General features: G+C 43.3%; 1 long non-coding RNA gene across 1 annotated transcript in view; it reads left to right on the forward strand.

Annotated features, from left to right (window-relative positions):
• The first annotated feature begins 7,142 nt into the window (after positions 1 to 7,142).
• LOC130586345 (uncharacterized) overlaps positions 7,143 to 11,247 on the forward strand; it is a 13,538-nt gene continuing 9,433 nt past the window's right edge. Inside the window, exon 1 of the long non-coding RNA XR_008966693.1 lies at positions 7,143 to 7,314. This is a non-coding gene — a long non-coding RNA (uncharacterized LOC130586345). The remainder of the gene's footprint in view (positions 7,315 to 11,247) is intronic.

Raw genomic sequence — 11,247 nt, forward strand, 5'->3', positions numbered from 1 at the left:
TTTTTTAATGTTGTTGGAGGCATTTTCCTGCCTGGAGGAGGATTTGCCAATTCATCCTCGGGGGAAAAAGGAAAAATCGGTGCACGCAGAGGGAAAAATGTGGGAGCGTTGAGGCAAAATTTTAGGAATTTCCATCCTGACCGACCCCAGACATTCCTTTTCTGTCTCCAACACTTGGAGTGCACAGGCAGGAGGAGTTCACCCCAATATTTTGGAAATTACATCCAATAGCTGGGATGAGAAGGTGTGAATGGATTCAACTCCCACCAGATTTAATCAGATTTGGGGAAGAAGGAGCAAAATTAGGGGCAAAAAGTCATAAGATTTTTCTGTAAAAAGAAACGAAGCATTATCTTGAAATTGCTTCATGGCTAATCTTTAGGAAGAAGGAGCAAAATCAAGGAGCAAAAAGTCCCAAATTTTTTCAGTAAAAATAAATTTTAAAATTACCTGGAAATATTTTTTCATGTCTATTATTCACTTGATTTTAGGAAGAAAAATCTCCTTTTGGGATGTGTTCAGATCCCTGAATTTTATGCCATTTTGCAACCGTCACTCCCCCACCACAATTTTATTGTGAAATTTGAAAGGAAAAAAGGGTCATTTGAGGAAAAACCCCAACCAAATCACCCTTGTTCAGCCTCTTACTCCCATCCCTGATTTTTTYAGGATCGTTTCCCGAGGAATATCTGTTTTTTGGAGCAATCAGGAGGATTTTTGCAGGATCTGTGACTCCTCAGCAGCTGCTGCTCCCGSCTGGCCTTTGCTGCTGACGCCTTTCCTTCCAAGCTGCCGGCTCAGCTGAGCTGCCAACTCCCTCTCATCAAGATTCCCACCCTTTTCCCTTTTTTTCCCCCGCTCCTCCCTTCCCAGTTCTCCCACTTTTCAAGCAAAAGCAAATGTCAGCTCCTTTTGTCGTCACCGCGGCTGAACCCGCTGGCAGCTCCGGCTCTCGCTCCCCATTTGGGGCTTGGTGGGAGTGTCGGGATTTGGGGTCTGTGGGAGGGAAAACAGCACAATGGGATCACTGGAAGGTTTGGGGTTTGGATCACTGGGAGATTCAGGGTTTGGATCACTGGGATACTTCTGGTTTGGATCATTGAGTCTGAAGGTTTGGATCATTTGGATTTAGAGTGTGGATCACTGGGAGATTTGGGGTTTGGATCACTTGGATTTAGAGTGTGGATCACTGGCAGCTTTGGGGTTTGGATCACTGGAAAATTTAGGGTTTGGATCACAGGGAGATTTGGGGTTTGGATCGCTGGGATTTAAGGTTTGAATCTTTGGGATATTTCTGGTTTGGATCATTGAGATTGAAGGTTTGGATCATTTGGATTTAGAGTGTGGATCACTGGCGGATTTAGGGCCTGGATCATTTGGATTTAGAGTGTGGATCACTGGCAGATTTGGGGTTTGGATCGCTGGAAAATTTAGGGTTTGGATCATTGGGATATTTCTGGTTTGGATCATTGCGATTTCTGGTTTGGATCACTGAGATTGAGGGTTTGGATCACTGGGAAATTTATGGTTTGGATCATTGGGATATTTCTGGTTTGGGTCATTGAGATTGAGGGTTTGGATCATTTGGATTTAGAGTGTGGATCAGTGGAGATTTGGGGTTTGGATCATTGGGATATTTCTGGTTTGAATCTTTGGGATATTTCTGGTTTGGATCATTGAGATTTAGGGTTTGAATCATTCAGATTGAGGGTTTGGATCACTGGGAGATTTGGGTTTTGGATCACTGGGATTTAGTGTTTGGATCATGTGGATATTTCTGGTTTGGATCATTGAGATTGAGAGTTTGGATCATTTGGATTTAGAGTGTGGATCAGTGGCAGATTTGGAGTTTGGATCACTGGAAAATTTAGGGTTTGGATCACTGGAAAATTTAGGGTTTGGATCGCTGGGATTTAGGGTATGGATCTTTGGGATATTTCTGGTTTGGATCATTGCGATTTCTGGTTTGGATTATTGAGATTGAGGGTTTAGATCATTGTGATTTAGGGTTTGGATTGTTGGCAAATTTGGGGTTTGGATCACTGGGAGATTGATGGTTTGGATCATTCAGATTGAGGTTGTGCATCACTGAGATTTAGGGTTTGGATCATTTGGATATAGAGTGTGGATCAGTGGCAGATTTGGGGATTTGGATCACTGGAAAATTTAGGGTTTGGATCTTTGGGATATTTCTGATTTGTATCATTGTGATTTAGGGTTTGGATCATTGAGGGTTTGGATCACTGGGATATTTCTCATTTGGATCATTGACTTTGAAGGTTTGGATCGTTCAGATTGAGGGTGTGGATCACTGGAAGATTCAGGGTCTGGATCACTGGAAGATTCAGTGTTTGGATTGCTGGGATTTAGGGTTTGGATCACTGGTAAATTTAGGGTTTGGATCTTTGGGATATTTCTGGTTTGGATCATTAAGATTGTGGGTTTGGAGGATTGAGATTGAGGTTGTGGATCACTGGAAGGTTTCGGGTTTGGATCACTGGGAGATTTGAGGTTTGTATCATTGGGATTTAGGGTTTGGATCACTGAGATCCCATCCCACCCCATCCACGGCAGGGACTGCTCCCGCTGTCCCAGGGTCCCCAATGTCCAGCCTGGCCTTGGGCACTCAAAGGGATCCAGGGGTGCAATTCCATCCCAGCCCCTCCCCACCCTCCCAGCCAGGAATTCCCAATTCCCAATATCCCATCTAAATCCTTAATTTTCCCAGTGTGACCCCATTCCCTGTGTCCTGTCCCTCCATCCCTTGTCCCCAGTCCCTCTCCAGCTCTCCTGGAGCCCCTTCAGGCCCCAAAAGGGGCTCTGAGCTCTCCCTGGACCCTTCCCTTCTCCAGCCTGCACCATCCCAATTATTCTGTTTTTATAGGAGAGGAGCAATTYTGAACAATTTTGTTTCTGGGAGGTCACCCCTGCCCAGAATCCCTGGAATTGCCTCATCCTTGGCTCCAATTCCCTTTTTCATTGCTCTCCCAGTCCCCTTCTTTCCAATTTTTCACCTCTTCCCCGTGAAATGCCTCTAAACTCCCATGAGTTTGATCAACCCAGCCTTTATTCCTGAAAAAATGTGAGGTTTTCATCAATCCCTGAACCTGGATGACAAAAATAACAGTTTCTTCTGTCCCTGGGAAAAAACAAAAATTGGATTTAGAGTGGTTCACAAGGGAAATAAGTCTGGATTTGGATTTTATGGAGTTCTCATCCCCAGGTTTAACTCCATGCCAGTTTGGAAGCTCAGAATTACAAAATGTGTTGAATTTCTTTGCCTTTGAGGAATTCCAGGGAATGAATTCCTGAGCATTGAAGGGATGAGGATGTGTTTGTGTTTCCAGGGGTTTGATAAGGAATTCCAGCATTGGAAAGTCACTATGAAAAGGAATATTTAGGAATTCCAGCTGGAGCTTTGTCTGCTTTTTCCTGCCCCTAAATTATGTCTTTATTACAAAGCTGAAAAGTTTTTGAATTATTTMATTATAAAACATTACAATGAATATTTTATTCATTATTCAGTGAATAAAAGAAGCAGCGAGAATGAAAAAAATTCCAGAATTTAGATCTGTTTGGATCCTTTCCTCAAATTCTGTGGATAATTCAGGTGGGAGCCAGTCCATAATTGGAGGTTCAAATGATCCAGACCCCAGAAGAAACAAAATTAAATCATTCATTGCAATGTTTTATAATTAATTCCTGAATTCAGGAATTTAATGCTGGAAAAGGGATTTTCCAGCCATGCAGGATGGAAAATCCATCATCCTCCGGTGAGGTATTTATTGGAAAATGTTTATGGATTATTCAGAATTGAAGCAGTAATTTTTGGGACAGGGAAATATCCGAAAGTCGTAAGGAACGACTTTGTAATCAAAGCGGGTTAAATTGCTGCAATTAATCACTGGACAGGTTATTTTGAGGTATTTTGGGAAAGAATTTCCCTAAATCCCACTTTTCCAGAAAAAAAAAAACAGGCTGTTCCAGTTGAGCAGCACAAAGGAATTTTATCAATTTTTTGTTTAAACTAATTTTTTATTAAATTTTACCAATTTGCCTAAGGCTTGCAATGGTTTTTTCTTCAGGATCCACTCATTAAAATCMCCCCAAATTTTTTAGTAATTCCTTAAAATTGCTTCATTATTTGCAGTTAAGTGATCCCTTAAAATTCCTTTATTTTTTCCAGTTAATATTTAGAATTTCATCCTTGTAATGTAAGGAATGTTTCCTCTGCAATKCCAAACACAAATCCTTAATTTTTGGGATTCTGACCTCTTGGACATCTGCGGTGCCTGATTTTCCAGARTTTGGGTGCCAACRTGTAAAACCTGAKTTCARAGGCARAGAAATARATTTTTAATTTATTTTATTTTMATTTTAAAAAATTATTTCCATTTTGGAGGCATCCCCAGATTTTAATTCCAGGATAACTCTGGAATTTTTTGGAATAAAGGGAAAAAAGAGCTGAAATCCTTTTGTAGGTGCTCTGTATTTGTGGGTTTTCCATTGATTTTTTTCCCGTAATTAATTCTCGCGGTTTTTCCCTGCTGGAAAATGAAAGGAAATTTCCTTTTCCCAGTGAGTGACAACCCCGAGCTGGGAAGGAGCAGTTCCCTTGGGATCGCTGGCACGGAGTGGGAATGCTCACGTCCTGCCTGTTCACAGCTCCTGTCACTTTTTTTCTTGGAAAAATTGCGCTTTTCCCTGGCAGCCGGCGGAGTGTTGGGATGTGAATTCCAGGGACAGGAATTAGGGATTCCTAAAAAAGGATTTATCCAGGAATTGTGACCCCATTCCCTGTGTCCTGTCCTTCCATCCCTTGTCCCCAGTCCCTCTCCAGCCCCTCATTTAGTTGGAAAACCCAGATCCTCACCTTCCCAGAATTGTGGATCCCCCTTTTTCCAMAGCCAGCAGGAATTCCTTTGAGTTCTCTCCTTTTCCGCTCCAAAAATTTAGAAGTTCAGAAAGGTGAACGACACTTTGACCTGGAGCCATTTTCCAGCCCAATATTTCAGACATTCCCATGAGAAATAAAAAAGAAGGGAAGTTTTGATGTCACCGGTGTGTGTTGATGGTCTGGAGCAATATTTATTCCCAGAATTCCAGCCAGCAGGAATTCCTTTGAGTTCTCTCCTTTTCCGCTCCAATTTTCTGCGTTAAAATTTTGGAAAGGTGAATGACACTTTGACCTGGAGCCGTTTTCCAGCCCAATATTTCAGATGTTCCCATGGGAAATAAAAAAGGAAGGGAAGTTTTGATGCCACCGGTGTGTGTTGATGGTCTGGAGCAATATTTATTCCCAAAACCCCAGAACTCCTGGTTATTGAGGATGAAATTGTTGGCTGGGAGGRTGGGGAGGGGCTGGGATGGAATTGCACCCCTGGATCCCTCTGAGTGCCCAAGGCCAGGCTGGACATTGGGACAGTGGGAGGGGTCCCTGCCATGGAATGGGGTGAAATGGGATGGGATTTAAAATCCTAAACCACCCCAGGATTCTGTAACCTTGGGAATGTGGGGGAGTTTTCCTAGAGCAAACCTGTCCTTGTAAAAGGGAATTCCCGGTGGTTCACTGTGGATTGCTGGTGTCGGTGCTGGATCTCCTGGTGGGAATAGTTGGGATCTGCTTCAGGTGGACAAAGGATGGAATTTTAGGAATCCTTGGAGGTGGGGATTGGCTGTGACTCCCTGAGCCCCCAATGGAGGTGTTTCCACAGAGCAGGAGGACACGGATTGAGACACGGAGCTGTCGGGGTTTCCTGGGAATGTTCTTTGTTCCCAGGATCTTGAACCATTCCAAGGCGAGCAGCTCCTTTGTGCTGTGAGCGTGGGCCCATGGAATTCTGGTCTGGAATCCATCCCTGGGATTCCCATCTGCCTTRCAGCCCTTGGGGTCCCTCTCATCTCTCCAGGAAAGGGAATGGGAGCTCATGGAAAAAAAAGGATTTTTTGGGTCTGAAAAGAGACTCAGAGGTGACCTTATCCCTCTCTGAAACTTTCTGAAGGGTGGCTGTGGGTGATGCCTTATCAATCAGGCTGATCTGAAAGAGGGGCCAGACAAACTTAAGAGAATGAGAATACACAACTTTAAACCAGGCCTAACAGGTCTGCTGTTACATTAGGGCAGACAAAGCCCAACAATGGACCCCGAGGCACGAGATCTTCACCTTTTATAAGTTCTGCCTTATTAACACTGGGTCTTAATTCTCCAATGATCTTTTCAGGTGATGATGTCACCCACCCCAAACTGCACCCCCCAGCTCGCTGTTGTTTTTTTATTTTGGGGCTCTGAGGTGTCCTTGGATTCAGCTCAGAGAGGGATTGTTTTGTCTAAAGATGAGAGAATGGGAGTTTTAGTGCTGTACTAGGGAAGTACAAGAATACAGATGCATGAAAATAGAGAAACTAAAAATCCTAAGGCATCATGGGCAGGTGGGGTCGGGCTCTTTCTCCAGGCAGAAAGCAGAAGAACGAGAGGACACAGCCTGGAGCTGCACCAAGGGAAATGTGGGGTGGATCTCAGGAAAGAAATCTTTATGGAAACAGGGATAAAACGCTGGAATGGTCTGCTTGGGGAAGGGGTGGAGTCACCGTCCCTTGGTGTGTTTAACAAAGATTGGATGTGGTGCTTGGTGCCATGGTTTAGGTGAGAGCAGGGGTTGGACTCAAAGAACTGGAAGGTCTCTTCCAGCTCTGGTGATTCCGGGATTCTGGGGATTTTGGGATTCTGAAATTCAGTCTTATTGCAGGGAGGTGTCTGTGGTCTCTCCTGGTGGCAGGCAGGATAATTCCAGGTGGCCTAGAGAAACTGTCCCTGGATCCCTTTGAGTGCCCAAGGCCAGGCTGGACATTGTGACTGGGACACCCTTGGACAGTGGGAGGGGTCCCTGCCATGGATGGGGTGGGATTGGCTGAGCTTTAAACTCCTCCCAAATCAAACCCTTCCATGATTCCATGAAATGCGACACCTCAGGGACTCTTGGATGAAGGATTTTGTTGTTCTGAGCTCTTGAGCTTCCTGGAGAAGTTCCCTGAATCCTCAATCCCGGTGCCACCCACCCAAACCTCTCAGTTTGGCGCCGAATTTTGCACTCTGCTTTTTTTGCAGACGGAAATAACGATGTTTTTCGGTGCTTGCTCAGATCAGGTGGACCAAAACAGCAGGAAGTGCCTCTGACCGATTCCAAGATTCCAGTGTCTTCAACGAAACCCTGAGGATCTCCAACATCCAGAGACACCAGGGAGGCCGCTACTACTGCAAGGCTGAGAACGGCCTGGGCTCTCCGGCCATCAAATCCATCCGCGTGGACGTGTACTGTGAGTAAATCCTTGGAATTCTTCCTTTTGGGGGTTTTGTGAAGGTCTTAAAATGTCTGATGGGCCGAGGAAATTGATGGGGTTTTGCGAATCCTGATTTTAGCGGTGGATGGTGCAGGTTTGGGGAGTTTTTTGGTTGGGAAAAGGACAAGGGTTGGGAATGCAGCGAAAAATGTGAAGGGTTGGGATTGTGGTGAAAAATGTGCAAGATTGGGATTGTAGGGAAAAAGGAAGGATTGGATTGTGGTGAAAAATGTGAAGGGTTGGGATTGCGGTGAAGAATGTGAAGGATTGGGATCACAGTGAAAATATGGAGTGTTGGGGTTATAGGGAAAAATGTGAAGAATTGGGTCTGCAGGGAAAAATATGAAATGAAGGATTTCGATCGCAGGGAAAAATGTGAAGGGTTGGAACTGAAGTGAAAAATGTGCAAGATTGGGATTGCAGTGAAAAATGAAGGGTTTGGATTGCAGGGGAAAATGTGAAGGGTTGGGATTGCAGGGAAAAAATGTGAGGGATGTAGATTGTGGTGAAGAATGTGGAATGAAGAAATTGGATTCCAGGGAAAAATGTAAAGGGTTGGGATCACAGTGAAAATATGGAGTGTTGAGTTTGCAGGGAAAAACGTGAAGGATTGGGATTGCAGGGGAAAATGTGAAGGGTTGGGATTCTGGTGGAAAATGTGAAACAAAGGATTTGGATCGCAGGGTAAAATGTGAAGAATTGGAGTTGCAGTGAAAAATACAAAGTATCTGGATTGTAGGGGGAAAAAATGAAGGATTTGGATTGTTGGGGGAAAAATGAAGGATTTGGATTGTAGGGGAAAAAATGAAGGATTTGGATTGTAGGGAAAAAAAAAGAAGGATTTGGATTGTAGGGGAAAAAATGAAGGATTGGGATTGTGGAGAAAAATGTGAATGTTTTGGATTGTGGGAAAAAATGTGAGGGATTTGGATTGTGGTGAAAAATGTGAAGGTTTGGGATCGCAGGGAAAAATGGGAAGAATTGGAATTGAAGTGAAAAATGTGCAAGATTGGGATTGCAGGGGAAAAATGGGAAGGATTGGCACTGTGGTGTAAAATGTGAAGGGTCACAGGGAAGAATGTGAATGGTTGGGATTGTGGTGAAGAATCTGAAATGAAGGATTTGGGTTGCAGGGAAAAATGTGAAAGGTTGGGTTCACAGTGAAAATATGGAGTGTTGGGAAAAATGGGAAAGGATTGGGATTGTGGTTAAAAATGTGAAGGATTGGGATTGCAGGGAAAAATGAAGGATTTGGATTGTGGTGAAAAATGTGAGGGGTTGGGATTGTGGTGAAGAATGTGAAGGTTTTGGATTGCAGGGAAAAATGTAAAGGGTTGGGATCACAGTGAAAATGTGGAGTGTTGGGTTTGCTGGGAAAAGCGTGAAGGATTGGGATTGCAGGGAAAAATGTGAAACAAAGGATTTGGATCGCAGGGAAAAATGTGAAGAATTGGAGTTGCAGTGAAAAATACTAAGTATCTGGATTGTAGGGGGAAAAATGAAGCATTTGGATTGTTGGGGGAAAAAATGAAGGATTGGGATTGTGGAGAAAAATGTGAAGGTTTTGGATCGCAGGGAAAAATGTGAAGGATTGGAATTGCAGTGAGCAATGTGCAAGATGGGGATTGAAGGAAAAATGTGAAGGATTGGGATTGCAGTGAACAATGTGCAAGATGGGGATTGAAGGGAAAAATGTGAAGGATTGGGATTGTGGTGAAGAATGCGAAATGAAGGATTTGGATCACAGGGAAAAATGTGAAGTGTTGGGATCACGGTGAAAATAAGGAATGTTGGGTTTGCAGGGAAAAATGTGAAGGATTGGGATTGCAGGGAAAAATGTGAAGAATTGGAGTTGCAGTGAAAAATACAAAGGATTTGGATTGTAGGGGAAAACATTGAAGGATTGGGATTGCAGGGAAAAATGTGAAGGATTGGGAATCCTCTGGAAATTCAGTTTTCCTCCATGGCAGAATGGGAATTTTTAGTGAACAATCAAATATTTGCAGGCAGCTGGGACTGCTGGGGAAGCTTCAGGTGCCAGGGAAGATGAAATCCAACCGGGAAAAAGATGGAATAAAAAACCCTTGGCGCTCACAGCAAAATCCCCAARAATCAAAGAACGGGAATTAAAAATTCTAAGTTGCTTTGGGTAATTTTGTCCTTTATTTAAAAAAAAGAAAAAGTTAGAAGTTATTTTAATTTTTTTAATTATTCAAATTTTTAAAAAATAATTTTAATTTTCTGGTTTGATTTTTTTTTATTTGTGGAGTATTTTCACTGTAATTCCTTTGGGGAATCCTAAATGGGAATATTGGGAGAAATTTGTGCTTCCCATGAGATTTTCCTCTGAGATTCCCAAAAATCTTGGACGGATTTTGACTGTTTCACCAATATTTTCTCTCAGATTGGGTTTGCTTTGTTTTAGTGAATGTGTTTTGAGTRAAATCAGATGGAAAAAAGACAACTGTCAAAAACAAATCTGTGGGAAACAGATTCCAACAGATTTCCCTGCTGGAAGCGAACCCATCATTAGAGCACGAAGGGAATGTTTGGATTTTTTAAGGAATTTCTCAGATGTGTTCAAAGAAATTATTTCTCTGATGATATTTCTTAAAATACGGATGGAAAATCCTTATTTTTGGAATTCCTGAGTTTGGAAACATCTTCGAAAAGGGAAAGAGGCAAAACAATAACTGATGTTGTGTTCCGTGATAATTCGGGATAGAGAGCAGTTTCCAAGGCTTCAGATTTAAAATTCTTCATCATTTCAGCCTTGAATTGAAAATTGGAACACATTTGACAATGAATTCTTGAGAAATTCCAATGAATTCTTGAGAAATTCCAATGAATTCTTGACAAATTCCAATGAATTCTTGAAAAATTTCAATGATTTCTTGAAAAATTCCAATGAATTCTTGACAAATTCCAATGAATTCTTGAAAAATTCCAGTTTTTTCCTCATTCATCTCCATTCCTGATTTCCTGGCTGGTAGGGAAAATTTATGGCAGCGCATGGATGGGAAATGTCCCTCTCCACCAGATTCCTGGTTTTCATTTCCCATTAAAATCTGGGATTTTGCACTTGGAGCTGTGTTTGTTTTACCTGCAAAAATTAATTTTTGGGAGAAAAATGAGGGAAGAACCAGAAAATTGGGAASTGTGAGGGAGAGGGGCAGTTCCAGCATTTTCTGAACTCGGTGCAGTCTTGGGAATCCTTTAATCCCTTTTTTTGTGGGAAGGATCCATTGCTTTGCCTGGAGCTGCTCCTGTCCCGTGGATTTTTCATCAATGAGCCTCAAAATATCCAATTTCTCCAGAAATTCATTCCCAGGGATCCAGGGGCAGCCACAGCTGCTCTGGGAATTCCATCCCAGCCAGGAATCCCCAAAATCCCATATAATCTCCCTCCCTTCCTTCTCTCTCATACTTTGCTACCTCTCCATGAATTTTTGGGTTGGACAATTGGATCACAGGGAATTCTCAGCTCTAAGGATGGACTGAGGTGGTCCAAGATCCCAGCAGGGGATTTTTGGGAAGCTGAAGGGTTGGGAATGGTGTCACACCTATGGATCTGAGGGTGCTGAGCCGTGCTGGGCTGGAATGATCTTTCCAGGAGGGAAAGGAAAAATTCCCAGAATGGATGTGAGAAAGGATGGRAGAGTTGGGAATGTTCMCYTGGAGAAGGGAAGGRTCCAGGGAGAGCTCAGAGCCCCTTTTGSGGCCYGAAGGGGCTCCAGGAGAGCTGGAGAGGGACTGGGGCCAAGGGATGGAGGGACAGGACACAGGGAATGGGGTCACACTGGGAAAKGGGGGATTTGGGTGGGATTTTGGGAATTGGGAATTGTTCCCTGGGATGGAATTGCACCCCTGGATCCCTTTGAGTGCCCAAGGCCAGGCTGGACATTGGGG

Source organism: Malurus melanocephalus, unplaced genomic scaffold (genome assembly GCF_030028575.1).
Source record: "Malurus melanocephalus ecotype Western Australia unplaced genomic scaffold, MMel_1.1 scaffold_1142, whole genome shotgun sequence".
NCBI lineage: Eukaryota > Metazoa > Chordata > Aves > Passeriformes > Maluridae > Malurus > Malurus melanocephalus.